At 39.7% G+C, this 19,098-nt stretch overlaps 1 protein-coding gene and 2 long non-coding RNA genes across 4 annotated transcripts in view; 2 read left to right on the forward strand and 1 right to left on the reverse strand.

Moving 5' to 3' along the window:
* Window positions 1-19,098, forward strand: part of MKLN1 (muskelin 1) — a 384,259-nt gene that overhangs the window by 128,882 nt on the left and 236,279 nt on the right. The window lies entirely within an intron of this gene.
* The window catches only part of LOC145524551 (uncharacterized), a 38,489-nt gene that overhangs the window by 3,711 nt on the left and 15,680 nt on the right, over window positions 1-19,098 (reverse strand). Inside the window, exon 3 of the long non-coding RNA XR_014067661.1 lies at window positions 5,765-5,900. This is a non-coding gene — a long non-coding RNA (uncharacterized LOC145524551). The remainder of the gene's footprint in view (window positions 1-5,764; window positions 5,901-19,098) is intronic.
* LOC145524556 (uncharacterized) lies at window positions 1,321-2,931 on the forward strand. The gene is made up of 2 exons (XR_014067666.1): window positions 1,321-1,378; window positions 2,836-2,931. It is a non-coding gene; the product is annotated as an uncharacterized LOC145524556 (long non-coding RNA).

A 19,098-nucleotide genomic window follows, 5' to 3' on the forward strand; every position in this document is an offset into this window, starting at 1 on the left:
CTGAGGTTTTGTTCCTCTGTAAAAACCAACTTCTTTTCCTTAGGGCATTCATTCATACACTCACTGATAATATTCATTAACATTAATTCATTAAATCTCATTGTAAAACTACTATTACCAAGCACTCTGCAGTGGCGCAGTGGTAAAGAACCCGCCCACCAATGCACAAGACACAAGAGATGCAGGTTCAATCCCTGAGTTGGGAAGATCTCCTGGAGAAGGAAATGGCAATCCACTCCAGTATTCTTCCCTGGAAAATTCCATGGACAGAGGAGCCTAGCGGGCTACAGTCCAGGAGTTCACTAAGAGCTGGACACGACTGAAGCAACTTAGCATGCACACAGGCATGCTAAGATTTCCAAATACAAAAATAAAAAGACAGTATTTTTGCCCTTAAGGCTCATAGTCCAGTTGAGTAGACTGGCAAGCAAACCACACAGTACATTATGATAATTGTCATAATGGGGAAATGTGAAAAGTGCATGAGGCATAGAAAAAGGAAGACCTAGAACTTCAATAGAAATGAACTTGGGCAAACTCTGGGAGATGGTGAGGGACAGGGACACCTGGCATGCTGCAGCCCATGGAGTTGCGAAGAGTCAGACACAACTTGGTGACTAAACAACAGAACTGCCTATGTAGGTCAGAGAAGACTTCACAATGAAGGTAGCACTTGGACTGAGGTTTGAAGGGTGAATAAGACATTACTAAGGGGACAAATCAAGGAAGGGCATGAAATGCCTAGCTGACCATCAAAGACTCATGCTCTTCTTCCATAGCATCAAGTGTTCTGGGAGTTGGCCCGACCAGTTTCTAATACCTTATACTTCTGGGGGAACCAAACAATTGGTTCTCATTAATTGGATGTGAGCAGAAGTGATGTACATCATTTCTCGACCAGGTTAAGAGTAGGAGTACATTTTCTTCCTTCTCTTTCCTAGCTATTAGCTTTGGAAGTAAAGGACTCTGAAACTTAGAGAATGGAGGAGCTGCAAAATAGAAGGACCTTGGGTGAAAGGTGGCTTGCCACACTGAACTGTTACATGACTAAGAAATAACCTTCTATTGCATTAATCTATTGACCCTACATAGCTTGTTTGTATAGCAGTGAGCTCTATTTTAATTAATATAAGGAAATTCAATATGTGAAAAGGCTTACTGATGTGTCTAGCACAGAGTACATGCTCAGTAAGTATTTGAAATTGCAGGGGGCGTACAAATAGACCAGTATAGCCAGAACAGAATACATGATTGGTGAGAGCAAGAGGAAGGCAGCTGAATAGCTAGGCATGGACTGATCTCAAAGAACTTTGAATGTCACACTGAAGAATTTAGGTTTAATCTTGTGGAAGGAAAGCCAACGAAGAATATTGAAAAGGTGAGAGGCAAGATCTCCAAGAAACACAACACCCAAGAACCTGCTGTGATTTTCTTTAAATGTATGGTGGGAATCCTAAGATGAAAGATAGGATTTCAGAACCAGAAGACACCATGGTTTAATCAAACCTCATTTAACAAATGAGGAATAAAGTGAGACTCAGAGAATTTAAGTACCTTTGTCAAGGTCACCCAGCTAAAACTTGGCAGAGCTGGGGACTAGAAGGCTAGTCTTTTATTTCCAGCCCTACAGCATTGCTCTTTCCACTGTGCCACAGTGCTTCAAAGCAGTGGAGACCAGCTGGTGTGCCTGTGTTTTCAGTCCCCTAATGAAGACATTGGGGATTTGGAGGCTGGGTATTTACCATGGAAGGCTGTCTTCTCTGTAATTCCTCATCTGGTTTGAACCACTATTTTGGAAAAGGTCCATTTTTCAGCATCAGATTTCCCTAGAGGACAATTGGGAATCTGCTCAGTGGCCTGTGGGGTGCCCTTGCACTTTCTGAGCTTTTGTTAGGAGGTTGAGAAGAAAGTATCAGTGGTTTGAGCTCCTGGAAATGCTCCTGGTCCCTAGGCATCTGGGGAGTAGTTGGCCCTCTCAGTTGGCTGTGGTTTAGCCTGCCAGCTGACTGTCCTCCAGGGGTCACATCAAAACATCTTCTTTAGCTTGTCTCTTTAAAGGGTCAGCCCCTATGACTGGCACTTTAATATCACTTTCTGTTCATCAGTTTAGTACTTCTGGTTTTCATATACTGCTAACCTGATTCATTATTCATCATAATTATTCTCACTCCATATGCTACCCAGAGCAATATGACATACATTTGTTTGTTTTTTTAATAGCAAGTGAGGGCAAAAGGACAACCATGATGAGGCCAGTCTCAGGGAAGCACGACATGTGGTCTGACCTAAGGAGGACTGGGTATTATTGAATTATTTTACAACTGGGGGAATCCATAGCACAAGTTGGGGGGCAGGGAAGGCCATTTGTCCAAAAGTCTCCAAGAAAACTGGGGAAAAATACATTTCTGGATGTTTTTTGGCCTAGCATTTTTTTGAAATTTCCTCGCTCCTTGTCCTTTGGTTGTATCCTGGTTTCTTCCCTTACATTGATAGATCAAGGTTAGGATGATAGGTCAAATGGTTAGGATGAAGTATTAAGAAAGATAAGATTGCTGCCTCAGTCCCTGAGAAGTGCTCTGGTGGCACCTGAAGACAATGTCTCGTGCAGTGGAAAGTGCTTGGGCTTTGAAGTCAGAGAGACATCAGCCACTCTTTAGCTGTGAGACTTTGGTCACGTTCTTAAACTCTCTGAGCCTCAGTTTTTTTTTCTGTGAGATGCGAAAATAATGTAAAATATGGGGGTGGTTGTAGGGATTAAATAAGTGAACATACATAAAACATGTCTTAGTGCTGGGCGTATAGCTGGCTCTTAACAAGTATTATTTCCTTTTTCAGGTTTCTGAGAAGTTCCCATTCTTTTCCCCAGTCCCTATCCTGAGTTCTGGTCAACTGGTAAAATGAAACAAAAGAATAAGCAGATGGAGACCAAAATGCCACTTCGATTATTGATAAAGGGTGTTTATTGTAAGAGATAATGGATTACTAAATACTAAATGAGTTAGGTCAACTTGTTTACCCAGTCACTAGTAAAATTTGACCAGGGTAGGACCTCTCAAGCTGGGAGTAGCAGTGGGAGCAGGAAGGGGACCCTGCCCCTGGAGGAGAAGACTAAGGTGATATCCTCACTGTGGGCAGGTAGATACACAACTGAAAGAAAGGAGGAGCTAAGCTGAGCCTGCCATGTGTACTTTGCAATTCACAAAGCAGATTAAGCCCCTCCCCTAAGGAGGAAGAATAAGAGAGGAGTAGACAGAGGCCAGGAGTGTCAAATGTCCACGAGGATGGAAACGTAAGAAGCATCTCCCTCAGTATCTCCCTTCTCTTGTCCCCCTCCTCTCATTTTGTGCTACTTCTTAGCCACGCTGCTCATGAAGGACACAGCTATCAGTGCATCACTGTGGGTAGCCTCAGACTACAAATGTTGGGAGAAAGGTGGGGGAGAGAAAGGGGGATATTGGGTTGAGTCATTGGGAGAGAAAGAGAGGTAGCCACATAAATCCAGAAAGAGTAGCCTAAATTTAGAATTGGGAGTTAGAGGTCTGAAGGGAGGATCAGTGTTCAGAGATCTGTTCTAGACAAGATGGCATTGCAGGACCATAATCAGAATTTCTAGGTGTGGGGCAACACTCTATGGCCAGATCCCAAGAGGACAGGTAGGCATTGGTGGTGTTCTGACAGATCTGACCTCTGAGTCCCAGAACCACATCTCCTGGAGATGATTCTCAGTCCCAGCATTGGGTTATATACCCTCTGCCTCAGTTTTTAGTTTTTAAAATGTAAGCATATTTTGTGATTATAAACTAATATGTGCTCACTTTGGAAAATTCAGAAATACAGAGAGGTATAAAGAATAAATCAAAAATAATCCATAGTCTCACCACAAAGAAGAACTAATATTAACTTGGACTATATTTCTATTAACTCTTTCTTCTATGCATATCATTATACAGATAAGGTGATTCTATCTATACATGTTAAATTTGCATGCTGAATTTTTACTTACTATTATAATATAATCATTTCCCCATGTTATTAAAAGTTCTCAGTAATTAACATCATTTTAAATGACATTTTCCCTGGTTATAAGCACATCTGGATCAATCTCTGCCAATTTATGAAAATTCCGTGGGTCTGGAGAGATCTTCTAAGTGTTTACCTTCTTAAATAGGTGAATAGGTCATTTTCAAAGGCCAGGGCTTTATGGGCCTGCTCATGGTAACTATTGTACTAAACTTGAGCTTCTGGAGAGTTCTCATATTTCTAGCAATTGATTATATAAGTGGTCAAAAGATGCCACCCTGCAAAATACAATAATTCAAAGCATAGGCTTTTATTATACACCACAGTATTGTTACACACTCAAAAAAACCACTGATTAGTTTGCTATAGCTGCCATGACAAAATATCTTAGCCTGGGTGGTTTAAACAGCAGCAGTTTATTTTCTCACAGTGCTAAAGGCTAAAAGTCCAAGATGTCAGCAGGTCTCATTGCTCCTGAAACCTCACTCCTTGGCTCGCACGTGTTTGCCTTCTCGCTGTGTCCTCAGATGGTCTTCTCTCTGAGCATGTGCAGTCCTGGTGTCTTCTGTGCATATTGAATTAGGGCCCACCTTAAAGACTTCATTTTAACTTAACCTCATTAAAGACCTTATCTATCAATACAATCTATAGTCTTTGATGAATAGCTTCTTTCGCTTAGCATCATGTTTTCAAAGTTTATCCATGTTGTCACATACGTCAGTACTTCATGCAGAAAATGTTCCAAAGTATGCATGTAAAACATTTTGTTTACCCATTCATCAGTTTATGGACATAGGTTGTCTCCACTTTTTAACCACTGTAAATAACTCTGCTATGCATGTTCATGTATAAGCTTTTGTGTGGAGCTACATTTTCATTTCTCTTGGGTATGTGCCTGGGAGTGGAATTGATGAATATTATAGTAACTCCATGCTTAGCATTTTGAGAAACTACCAAACTGTTTTCCAAAGTGGCTGCATCATTTTACATGCCCACCCACAGTGTATGAGGGTTCCAATTTCTCTATATCCTTACAAACACTTGTTATTGTCTGTTCTTATTATAGCCATCCTTGTGGGCGTGAAGAGCTATCCCTTGTGAGGTTTTGACTTGCATTTCCCTAATGACTAGTGATGCTTAGTGTCTCTTCTTGTTCGTATTGGCAATTCGTATAGATCCTTTGGAGGAATTTCATTCAAATTCCTTGCCCATGATTTAACTGGGTTGTCTTCTTATTATTGAGTCATAATACATTTGTATATATTCTAGATATAAGTTCCTTGTCAATATACAATTTGCAAAGGTTTTCTTCCACTCTGTTGTTGTCCTCTAACTTTCTTGATGGTGTTCTGTGAAGCACAAAAGCTTTTAATTTTGAAGTCTGATTGTTTTTTTTTTTTTGGTCACGTCTGCTTTTGGCAGCATATCTAAGAAACCTTGCCATATCCAAGGTCATAAACATTTATTATGTTTTCTTCTAGGAGTTTTGTAATTTTAGCTCTTACATTTAGGTCTATGATCCATTTTGAGTTAGTTTATTTGTATGGTGTAAGGTATAGCCCAACTTCATTCTTTTACAACTGGATACCCAGTTGTTCCAGCATTTACTAAGAAAACTACCTTTTGCCTATTGAATTGTCTTGGGTCCCTTGTCAAAAAAATAAATTGACCATGTACATGAGAGTTTATTTCTGGACATTCAGTTCTATTCCTTGATCTAAACATGAGTTCTTATGCCTTATACCTTGATTTCTGTAGGTTTTTTGTAAGTTCTGGAATCAGGAAATGTGTATCTTCCAAATTTGTTCTTCCTTTTCCAAAATGTTTTGGTTATTCTGGGTTACATTTCCATGTGAAATGCAGCATCAGCTTGACGATTTCTGGAAAAAAAAATTTAAAAAGAAGAGAAAAAAGGAATAGAGAAAAAGCAGTAAGATATGGAGAAGATTGCATTGAATTTCATTTTCTGACTCTTCATTGCTATTGTATAGAAATACAATTGATTTTTGTATATTGTTCTTATATCCTGCCACATTTCTGAACTTGTTTTTATCTTATATTCTTAATCATATGCTTTACTGCTTAATCTGTGTTAAATATTATAAAAAATACAAAAATGAACAAGATATGATCCCTATTCTGAAGAAGCTGATAGCCTAATTCAAGAAATAAACGTATTGAGTGAATGATTGCCCGTTTCAGCAATGTGCAGGAAAGTACAGAATTGCCAAATGAACACTACAGATAATTAGAGTTCTAGAAAAGTTCAGGGGATGGAGAGACAATTAAAAGTTGGAGAGTCTGGAAAAAACAGAGTAGAAAGGATCTGAAGGCTCACTGATATGAGCCATCCCTATAAACAAACTTTGAATTTCAATATTTGAGAATCCTAAAAATTTCAAGAGCTCCTTCTGCTATGGATGACCCTCAGAGTTACCTGTGCAACAAATATGTATTATCCAGATTTAATAAACTATATCAATTTGCCACATTTGCTTAAGATTTTTAAACTATAAGTAAAACATTTTAGTTACAAAAAAAGACCCTTTCATTCCATCTCTCCTCAGAGATAGTCTCTTAAAGATATTGAGAATCCTTCCCACATATGTTTTTACATTTTTGCTACATATATATATTTTGGGTGTTTAAACATGTACATAAAAGTGTACATATTTTTCTAGACCTTTCTTCAACATCATGCTTTTAAGATTTATCCATGTGATACTTGTAGAGCTAGTTCATTCTTTAAAATATAGTAATAACTTACTATATAGTACTGCAATATAGTCTCATTGTATAAATATTCTAGAATGGATGATCTATAGGTGGATATTTGTTACATCTAGTTTTTTGCTATTTCAAATTGTTATATAATTAATGTTCCGGTGTATGCCTCTGTAGGCTCCTGTATAAGAGTTCTTCTAGGGAATATATCTAGAATAGAAGTTATTAAGGAATAGACTATGCATTCTCAACTTCACTAGATTGCTCTCCAGATTATTCTCCACAGAGGCTGAACTACTTCTTACTCTCATCAATGATATATGAGAATTTCTCTCATTTTATATTCTAACCAACACTGTCAGGTTTTTTTAAAAACTACACATGTCTGGGTCCTATTTTCATAGATTCTGTTAGGGTAACTCTGGAGTGTAGTTTGAAACAGGCCACAGGTGATACTGAAACCCAGTGATTATGAATGAATTTGTATCATTGAGAGCATCAGCTCTATGTATGTATGCATAGTCTAATACATCAGTATGTGAATTGGTATGGTGAAAGGGCCCTAGCACTTTGTTGGTAACATCTGTATTGGATAGATAGATTTATCTGCACTTAGATCCTTGAAGATGGGTAGAGAAGTACCACTGCCCAACATACTTTGTAGATATTGGGTGTATGATTCACCAGCCCACTGACTGGGGACTTAAAGTCCCACCTTTGACAGCTGGGTTGATGGGGGACTATGTTAGCTTTCTGGGAGCTGTCTTGCCTCTTACTAGGTGTGTGGCTGGGTGCCAGTTGTCAGGACTTGCATACGTGCCATCGCTTAGGGCAGGGTGCGTGTCAGCAATGTCTGCCAGCCCGCTGGGTGGTGTCACTGTGTGGAGCATTTGTGGCTTTTTCAAAGCCCCGAGGAATCTGAGAAGCAAGTGAGGGAATGCTGCATGAAAACAAAAGGCAGTGGAAAGAGTGACCAGCCAGCAGGCTCCAGCAGGCTAGAACGCTCTGTCCTTGTTATTACTGCTTCATGAAAATGCCGCCGGCTTCCTGGCAAGGTCTGGAAGGTAGAGGCTTCTTGAGAAAACAAGGACAAGCGATGTGTACTTTCAGGCTGGAATCTGATTGCCCGGCTTCCCTGTTTTCCAGTGGAAGCTGCAGGGTGAGGATGGGAAACCCTCTGCCCCTTGGTGGGTTTAGGCTGCTCTTTCCCTGTCTGCTGGCTGCTTTCCCGAGTTTTCTCCTCCCACTCATACGCAGCACAGTTCTGGTCTCAGAGGCCCAGCAGGGCTGGGCTGGGAGAAACACTGGGCGGTGCCCCGGACAGAGCTGTTCCTCAAGGAGCCATCTGAAGGTCAGTCTAGGGGAGGACAGAGGGCTTCAGCCATAATCCTTGTTCAAGGGGGCTTTGCCACAAAGAAGGGCCTCCTGATTTGGGGCGGTGAGACCAGGGAGAGGTTTCACTCCTTGCCTGCTTTCCTCAGAGCTGTTTATGCCCTGGTATCACACACTCTCACAGGATAGCCTGCCTCAGTTTTCAGAAATGAGGAAGAAGCTCAGGAAAGGCCAGAATTTTCGTTAACTCATTATAGGATGGCTACTTGGACTCATCATTATTTGACTTGTCAGAAGTCAACCTCTGCTTTCCCTCCTGATAATCTGTCAGTGACATATAAAATAACCTAGGTGCAAAACAGGGAAGTACCCAGCATTCTCTTCCTCTCTTGAAAAGAAACTATGAGGATAATGAATAAAAATAGGTCTTTGTGGATACAACAGGGCTGAACTGAGGGTGTGGTTTGCTTGGCAACAGCTCAAGCAAAGTTATTTCTCATGGTCCCCAAATGTTCTTGACTTTGCTCTGCCTGATAAAGTCCTAAAAGACCAGCTTGAATGTGATGTGACCTTTTTTTTTGGTGAAACCTTCCATCGATAGAGTTAATCATTCCCTTCCTTCTGGTCCCGTAGCATCTTGTTTTTATAAAAAGCATTCATCATGTTGTGTGGCAACTACTAACTTGAAATTACAGCTTATTCTATGTGTGTGTACATGTGTGTATATTCCCCCAGCATTTATGGACTGTACTTTAACATAATAGTCTTTTGATAAATATTTATTTGATGAATCAGAATTCCTGAGAAAAAAACCAATACTCAGCTCTAATATTTTCTAATTATCTTGCCTTTTCCTCCTTGGGGTGAAACTACAAGCAGGTTTAGCTCCACATGGGATAGATGACATGCTAAAACCAAATGGTTTTTTTTTTTTAAAGGAACTGCTCCAGAAGAAATGGGTGTTTCAGTTCTACCATTCTATTACAGGTACAGAAATTGTTTCCAGGAAACACTGCCATTATTATCTCTGAAAGGCAAGTCAGTGGAAATTGTTATTTTCCATTTATGGATGGACAAATGGAAGCTTTCTTTCTCATTTACCAATTACAGAATGTGAACTCTGTTCAAAGTACTGTGCTAGGATTTTCATGGGATACAAAGATGGGCAAGACAAGGTTCTTGTTCTAAAGGAGAATTTATAATCTAGTTAGGAGGAAAAAATATTTGTATGCAAAAGTAACTATAACTAGGGAGCATTTTATCTGAATCATATGAGTGGTCCAACAAGAAGTACCGAAGGGAATACCGAAGGTAGGCAAAAGAATTTCCAGTCAAGGTGACCGGGGATATCATGTTAGTCAACACAGCATTTGAGATGAATAGATTTTGCGCTCCTTATTCTCTGTTTGGCCCCTGTATTAGTTTCCTGTGACTGCTGCAACAAATTACCAAACTGGGTGGCTAACAACAACATAATTTTATTTTCTCAAAGTTCTGGAGGCCAGAAGCCTGAAATTAAGGCTTTGGCAGGGCTAGGCTCCCCCCGAAGGCTCTAAGGATGAATCTGTTCCTTGTCTCTTCCAGTTTCTGATGGCTCCAGGATTCCCTGGCTTGTGGCTACTTCACTCCAGTTCTGATTCTGTGGACATGCTGCTTCCTCCTCTTCTCTCTCAGAACTCAGTCTACTTCTCTTTTATTAGCATACATGTGATTGCACTTAGGGCCCACCCACGTAAACTAGGATACACTCTTCCACTCAGGATCCTGAAATCAATCACATCTTTTGCATGTACTATAATTTTCTCAGGTCCCAGGCAGTAGTGTGTGGATATATTTTTTTGAGGTGCACTAGGTAGCCCATGACAGCCTCCTATCCTCCTATTCCCTGCTCTGTGCCCCGTGAGGCTGTTATCTACAGATGACTTGCCTGGGCTCCATTGCCCTCTTGCTTACTGTTGGGTTTAGCCAGTGGGAGGCATCAGCAAGTATCAAAGGGTAGGAGAAAAAAAGAGGTTGACGTATTTCTTCTTCCTTCTTCTGCTTTAGCACCAGGTTCTGGCAGCAGCTATGCCCTTTCGCAGCTAGAGCTCCTTCAGGACTCTCATAACACCTTTTCCATCCCTTGTCTCTTCAGTCCTGGGCTTCTACTCTCACTAGTCCTTGGGTGCCTCAATACTTCCTGAGCTCCAGAAACCCTGCCTACATCTTCGTAGATAGTGTCTTCATCAAATTATTGTCAAAATCCCAGTGGAGTGTGAGTTTCCTGCCATGATCTTGACTGATACAGACACCGGGAGGCAAAAATTTAATTTTCAGAACAGAGATAGACTCAAGTTGCCTCCATCTAAGTTTAAGTAATGACCAGTGGGGACTGGAAGGTGATTCAGCACACAAGACAGCCATAGCAGCTGGGTTATCTTGTGGGCTCTTTGGCAGTAAATATCTGTTGCTTTGTACTCTAATTATCTGCTATTATTGTGACTCTATTCTGTTGCCCTTGCTACTAAGTACTTTCTATTCTTTTCTTTGTCTCACAGTTTCTATTGCTCATGGTTTCTGCTGCTACGTGATGTCAGCTTTCTTCCCTCTGTGAATCTTTTTGTTTCTCCCTACTGCTGACTCTCTCTTTGTGTTTCATATTCAACCCTCCAAAGGGCCTGACTGGTTTGGCTGCTCACCATCAAGTACAAGCAGTTAGGAAGAACTTCCTCTGACAAGTTGTTATATGAGCATAAGAGCTCTAGGGTAGGTGCCTGCTCCTGGACTAAATGGTTTTGCTTGAAATGGCAGAATAAATTGATACATAATTCAGTGTTCTGTCAATTAGAAATCCTTGAGAAGTGGTTATGGGTGTGGCAAGCATTCTGACACTTCCCAGGGTGGTTATCAAAACTCACAAGTCCTTCTGTTGCCTAGTTCAATAGCAGAGGCATGGTGGTCTCTGAAAAGCACAACACATGTTTGGAAAAAGCAAGCAGCCCAGAATAGCTAATGGTGTAATTAAAATAGAGAAACATTACCATTGGCATTAAAGCTGGAAATGTAGGTCACAACAGTTTGTGGAGGGCCTTGAGTGAAGATTTGTTTTAGAAGGAACTTTAAACATTATTTTATGTGCAGTCAAAAGTTAGTGAAGGTTTTTTGAAAGTGGGAGAGCAAGATAAAATCAGTTTTTAGGGCTGTTTATCTGATGGCAGTGGTATTCAGATTGGATCAGAAGTAGGAAAATGTGGAAACAGAAAGACAAATTAGGAAGGTGTTATAATAGCATAAGTTAGAATAATGGGGAACCAAGCCAGAATGAGACTGGAAAGAAAGGGAAAGTTCTTGTAAGAACTTCAGAGCAAGAGTAGATTTAGGATTGAGGCTAGTTTTGAGCCACTGGTTCAGAATATTTTTACTATCAAGGGTGGCGGTATGTATTTGGAGGAATACATGAATTCTATCAGACATACTAATAAGACTGACAATATTTTTACCAGCTATTATCTTTTAGAATACATTTTTGGAAGCTTGGCCCTGAGCCAAGGGAGGGTAGGACATGGTGGTTCCACTGAGAGAAATTGAGTCTGAATGTCTTAGCCTATATTTTCTAGAAAAACAGAACTCAAAGCAAGAATTAATGCTAATGTTTTATTTAGGAGATGTAATCCTAGGGCAGTAAGAGTGAGAGAAAAAGGGAAGAGAGACTGAGAAAGAGAGGAAGCGATGCAAGGTGATGTTTGAATAATCTACAGAGGCAGTAGGTACACCTGCCTGTGCATGCAGAATATCTCCAGACATTCTGCATGGCAAAAACATGCTCAGGTAAGTTCTTGGGATGGAGAAAGTAAAAGTAACCCATCTTCATGGTTCTCTTCCATCTCCTATTTCCCAGTGATCAAAATGTACCACACCAAAAGTTTCTTTCCTCAGACTTTTAAGTTATGTCATATGTTCCTATTAATAGTCTCTTAGCAAGCCACAGCCAATGCTCTATGGCATGGCCTTTAGTCCTAGTTGGGGAGTAGAGAGAGAAGCCAGAAATTCATGGTGTGTAGCTGATAAGCCTAGTTGCTCAATGGCAACCAAGGGGGAGGGCCAGGCTGGGAGAGTGGCAGATAAGCTCCAGCCCCAGGTAGCAGGATTCCGTGTACCCAAACAAAGCAAGCTAGCTGCAGTCATGGCTGAGACAGAACTGGAACCACCTCCAGGAAGATAGTGTTCTGAGGGTTACAGAAGGAATAATCAGAGACAAGTACATTCCTAGACAGCATAGAATAAATGAGTCTCAATATGGGCTCTGGAGACTGGCAGAGCTGTGCTTAAGTCACAGCTGTATATGATCTTAAGCAATTTACTTAATCTCTTCAAGCCAGTTTCTTTACTCACAATATGGGGATGATGATACTATATAGCTCATGCTTGTAAAGTATTTGGCATGATGCTAGGCATACAGTAAATGCTAAGTAAATTATGGCAATTACAGTCATTAATATCATTCTTGGATGACTGCGTAATCTTCCCAATGCTTTCTTTTCTCCTGGCTGACTCTGCCATGTGCTGCTCCTAAATCTGTCTTGAGCAGGTTGGGTGGCTTGAGCTTGAGTCCTTTGTTACTGTCGGGGGCAGCTGGCTCTGGATCACTCCACAGTTTGGGTCATGGAGCCCCACTGAAGTGGCTCCCTAAGGTACTGACACATTAAGCCCTAAGAAAGTAGCACCAATAACCCATCACCTTTGGTATGCAGATATGACATATTTTACATAACCATTTGCTTTTAAACATTTTTTTCCCTTCAAAATAGAAAAATAATGTTGCCTTGGTGCCCCAAGACAGCACAGTCAAATACATAATAATTGCTAGATCCACACAATAAAGAGGTTCCTATTAGATTTTGAAAACAGAAGAGATCACCCTTACACAAATGGCATTTGATGGGACATCATCTCTAAATTATATATATCAAAATTTCTTTGTTCCCATAAATTGAAATCCTTTTGACTTTTCATAAGCATATTAAATGCCAAGAGGAACACATATCTGAAGTTTGCAGGACAACAACAAAAACAGACGTATCACTCTTTTGTTCAAAACCCCGTATCACACAGAATAAAAATTTGATTATTTACCAATGGCCTTTAATGACCTATGGGCTCTAGTCTTCAGTTGTCAGACCTCATCTTTTAATAACTACGAGGCAGGAGAGCATACTCGGGTACTTAAGAGCGCCAAATGTCTCTAGAGACTAACTACCTGAGTACCAGTTCCATCTCTATCATTTGAGAGTTATGTGATTTGGAGACAGTTATTTAACCCTCCTGTGGCTCAGTTTCCTCATCTGGAAAAGAGAAAAAAACAGCACCATGCCACAAGTTGTTGGGAAGATTAGTTAATATTTTTAGTGCTTAAAATACTGCTACTAGTAAGTGTAAGTATTAGTCACTCGGTTGTGTCCGACTCTTGGTGACCCCTCTGGCTGTAGCCCGCCAGGCTCCTCCCTCCATGGGATTTTCCAGGCAAGAATACTGGAGTGGTTGCCTATCTAAGTGTTAGATAAATAACATACTTCCTCTTATTCATTATACTCCAGCCACAGTGGCCTCCTTTCCATGCCTCCAGAAGGCCAAGCACACTCCTGCCCAAGGACCTTTGTATTTGTTGTTCTCCCAGATGGCCACATGCCCAACTTCCTCTCCTCCTTCAAGTCTTTGCTCCACTATCACCTTTTAAAGGATGACAACTCTATTTAAAATAGCAATCTCCTCCTATGCTTTGTTTGTTTTTCTCATTAGCACTTATCTACTTTAATACTCTATACAGTTTTCATATTTACTTGTTTTTCATCTGTCTCCTCCAATTGGAAGGTAAACAAGGGCAGAAATATTTATTTTATCCTCTGATGTATCTTAAGCACCTAGACCATTGCATGTGCTAGATGCTCGATACTATTTGTGGAATGAATGAATGCATTGTTTTCAAGTAAAGAGTCTACATATTTTGAAGATTGATTTGTAAATGAGATTCCTATGCAAATGCAAAAGATCTCCTCCAAAGTTGTTCTCTTAGGTTGAGTAGATAAGATCTCCTTCCCACAACATTTTTTAAGACGTTAATTAGCAAAACTTTTTTTTCCCTTAAATACAGTAAAGGTAAATTTTAGCTGAAACTTAGGGAAAGCTACCTTAATTAGTAATGAGCATATTCTGAATTAATAAAATCGATCAACTCCTGATTAATCGCTAGTGGACTCTGTGGCACAGTCATTTATCCAACATGACCTAGAAGTCATGGCCTGTCATCAGGATATGGAAAGAAGAGAACTAGTAAACACTTGCTCTAGGTTAGATAAGCTGCTGGGTCAGACCTATGAGGAAAATATTATCATCCCCATAGTATAAACAAACCAAGGCCACAGAGGCCCCAAATCACATACCTAATAGGTGATAGAGCCCATATACAATGTATTGGCTTGCAAAATCCATGCTCCTTCTAGTGTCTCACTTTGAGCCTCAGATTTCACATTTCACATGTAGTAAAATTACTGGGCTTCCCTGGTAGCTCAGCTGGTAAAGAATCCACCTGCAATGTAGGAGACCTTGTTGATTCCTAGGTCATGAAGATCCTCCTGGAGAAGAGATAGGCTACCCACTCCAGTATTCTTGGAATTCCCACTCCAGATTCTTTATGCAGATGGTAAAGAATCCACCTGCAATGTGGGAGACATAGAGGCCTGGGTTTGATCCCTGGATTGGGAGGATCCCCTGGAGGAGGGCATGGCAACCCACTCCAGTATTCTTGCCTGGAGAATCCCCATGGACAGAGGAGCCTGGCAGGCTGCAGTCCATGATGTCGCAAGGAGTTGGACATGACTGAGCAACTAAGCACAGGACAGCACAGCACAGTAACATTACTAAGGCACAGTTATTATGACAATGAAAATAATATATGTAAAGTAAAACACTCAATAAATGATGGGTTTTTTTTAATGGTTAAACTTTGGGAATGATGAAGAGACTTATCAGAGCCTCTCCAGGGAGAAATATGTGAGCCCCAACTTACCTGGACAAGTGAAGTAGATCTTATGGGATAGATTAGTGGAGAAGTAACATTTTAAGAATTTTCAATTTAATGCAAATTTAAATGCATATTGTACTTTTACTTGCTAAGTTGACTTTGCTCAGTCACTCAGTCATGTCTGACTCTTTGTGACCCCATGGACTGTAGCCCAGCAGGCTCCTCTGTCCATGGGATTCTCCAGGCAAGAATACTGGAGTGGGTTGCCATTTCCTCCTCCAGGGGATCTTCCCAACCCAGGGATCAAACCTGTTTTTCCTGCACTCCTGCATTGATAGGTAGCTTCTTTACCACTGAGCAACCAGGTTCCCAATAGTTGACTTTATGGACTCTAATTAACCAAATTTGAGACAATTTGATCACCACAATTTGATTGGTTGTATCAAAAGAAAAAGTCACATATTCAAAGTGATTTGAAAAGTTGGGAGGGAGAGGAAAGAAGAGATAGGGGAGAAATGGGAAAAACCAAACCTTCTTCTTTACAGAAGAATGCCAGCTCATAAATGTTGAATTGATGAGGGTTAAGAAGAACACTGTTGTGCAATTCTCAATATAATAACTGATTCAATCAAGGACTATCAGTGGATGATAAAACCTTTGGGTAAAGGGTAGATGGGTGTCATGGGCTGAATTACGTTTCCCAAAAAAGGTTTGTTGAAATCCTACCCCCAGCCCTCAGAATGTGATCTTATTTGGAAATAGTTTTGTTGAGATGTAATTAGTTAAGATGAGGTCATACTGTAGAAGGGTGGGATCCTAATGACTGGTGTCCTTGTAAGAAGATAGACATGGGACAATATGGGGACACATGGAGAATGCCACAGGATGATGGAGGCTGAATTGAAGTGCTGCAGCTACAAGTCAAGGAATGTCTGGAGCTAAAAGAAGCTGGAAGAGTCAAGAAAGGATTCTCCTCTAGAGTTTCAGAGGGAGCCTACCAACACATTGTTTTCATACTTCTTGTCTCCAGACTATGAGACAATAAATTCCTGTTGTTTTAAGCCAGCCAATCTGTGGGTACTTTGTTATAGCAGTCTTAGGAAATTAATACAATGGCAAGCAGGATAGACAAAGCACACCAAAGTATCACCTTGTTTATTTCAGAGAGAAAGCTTTCCAAAGGAGAACTCTGTCAGTTACCATTTAATCAGGTAACAAACTTAACTAACAGTGGGACAATCACTAACAGTGGGACAATCTGACATGTATACCTCCTGATATTATGCAATAAGAGGTAAACAATATCAGTTTGATAGACTGAGTGCACATGTCTTGTAATGTGACTTTGCAGCAACTCCAATCAAGAGGTAGTTGATTTCTCGACCACTTGAGTCTAGGCTGGCTTCATTACCTTGTTACCTAATTGATATTTTGGGCCAAATACTTCTTTGTTGTAAGGGGTTGTCCTGTGTATTTTAGGATATTCAGCAGCATCCCTGGCCTCCATCCACTTGATACCAGTAGCACTTCCAGTCATGACAATCAGAAGTATCTCCAGGCATTGCTAAATGTCTACCTCAGAGCACTGGACTCGAGAGACAGAATCAAATGCAATGTATGGACTTTAATAAGATCTTGGATAAAAAAAAAGATGGCTATAAAAGATATTTTGATGATTAGAATAATTTGAATGTGGATTTAAAGATATTGAATCATTAATTTTTCTAGGTCTAAAAATAGTATTGCAGTTATATAGGAGAATGCCTTTATTCTTAGGAGATGTATGCTGAATTATTTTGAGTGAAACCTCATAAAATATTCAACTTACTTTCAAATGGTTCAGTGGATAACAGTATATGTTTATAGAAGGAGATAAAGGAGAGGTGACAAAGTGTTAACAATTGGTGAATCTGGGTGAAGAGTATAGGGTCATTCATCGTATCATTCTTTTGAACTACATGAGTTTGTTTTTTTTTTTTTTTTTTCAAACTACATGAGTTTGAAAATATTCAAAATGGAATGTTGGGGGTATAAAGTGTTAGTCTCACCTCCACTGACTGACTCTTTACTGACTTAATATAATACAAAGAGCAGGCTTGTTCTAAATAAATCTTGTGTTCTAAATAAATCTTGTGTTCTAAATCATTCTGTGTTACCTGGATAAAGAGTTAGCTCATACCAGGTATGAGGGGTTGGAGCTGAGGAAGGGGGCTTCTCCCAGCCTAAGGAACTAACTATACACAAGCCCAGCTTCTCATGTGACTACTGGCTTCCTTTCTCTTGTGTAACACCCCACAGGACCAAAAGCCAATGGCTGGGCAGCTTGTGTGTGTTTCCCAGACAACTCGGGTAAACAGCTCGCACCAAAATCCAGGTTGCCTAGTGCCAAAACAGTCTGGATATTCCTTTCACTGATAAGGCTACTCTCAAACTTGCTGTACACCAGAAGGAGACCAAAAGATAGGCCGAATTCCCTTCTCTGGAAAATCATTCTGTGAGGCCAGCAGGTCAGCCAGGGACACTAAGAGAATGGGGTCTCTTGGCCCTCCCTTTTGTTAAAGATATTGTGAATTTTCTCTTTCCAAAGTAAAATCTAATTATTTTTCATTTTATTTATTATTATTTTAAAAAATTTTTGGCTCAGACAGTAAAGAATCTGCCTGTAATGTGGGAAATCTGGGTTTGATCCCTGGGTTGGGAAGACCCCCTGGAGAAGTATTCTTGCCTGGAGAATTCCATGGACAGAGGAGCCTGGTGCTCCTGCTGCTACAGTCTGTGGGGCCCCAAAGAGTCAGACACAACTGAGCGACTAACATGTTCGCTTTCACAGTATGTGAGACCTTAGTTCCCCAACAGGAATTGAACCCATGTCCCCTGCAATTGGAAGGTGAAGTTTTAACCACTGGACCACTAGGAAAGTCCTCCAAATCCAGTTTTTTTAATCTATACCTATGATGTAGTAAAATTCAAATCATGCCTTGGTACACTAAAGCTTAGGCAACTGTAAAGAGACCCTTCTTGTAAGAGAGCTAATATTGAAAACATAGACAAAACTCAGAAACCGAAAAGGAAAGTGCTAATAAATGCTTTAGTGTAAAATAAAATACTTGAAACTTTTTAATGGTAAAAACAAATATGATAAAAACAACAAGAAAATACTATAAATTTAGCCAAAAGACAACTGGTGTAGAAGAAAATAATTAGTTGTAACACAACACAAAGTATTTATTTCATTATTGTATAAAGACATCTTACAGTTTAACAAGGAAAAAATGAACAGAAAAAAGGGCAAAGAATATGAACATGTATTTCATAAAGAAAATAAGAATGGCAAAACTACTTGGAAAAAAATACAATTTCATTAGTGCTTAGAAAAATGGAAATCATAGCAATGTGATACCATTTTTATCTACCAGATTGACAAAAACTTGAAAGTTTGGCAAAACTTCATTTTGACAAGGGTATAGGTGAACTTTTACTGTTGGTGGAAATGGAACAACTGTTTGGAGGTTACAATTTGGCAACATCTAACCCAATTTTTAAATGTATATATACTTTAACCTAGCAATTTCAGTTACAGGAATTTATCCTAATATAGAGCAATACAAATTTCCAATGACACATGTATAAAAATGTTCATAGAAACACTTTATAGTAACAACTAGAAATTATTTAAATGTTCATCAATGGGGCAGTGGTTAAATAAATTATGGCACATCCAATGATTAAAAGATCTTAAGAAGATCTGTATGTGCTGACATGGAAATATTTCTGATGTATTATTTAAATTAAATAAATAAATTATTAAATTAATTTTAAATCAATTAATTATTAAATTATTTATTTAAATTAATAAAACAAGGTATAGGTGATTAGGAAAAACTCACTCTTCCTCCTCTGTCTCCTTCACTATCTATCACATTTACAACATTTCTGACACCAGATACGTGGGAAATTTCCCCACATCAAGCAATTCTCTATGACATGAGCTGGGTGTCCTACAATTTAATACAATCTTGACACAA

Source organism: Giraffa tippelskirchi, chromosome 10 (assembly GCF_054371585.1).
Source record: "Giraffa tippelskirchi isolate mGirTip1 chromosome 10, T2T-mGirTip1v1.2.pri, whole genome shotgun sequence".
NCBI lineage: Eukaryota > Metazoa > Chordata > Mammalia > Artiodactyla > Giraffidae > Giraffa > Giraffa tippelskirchi.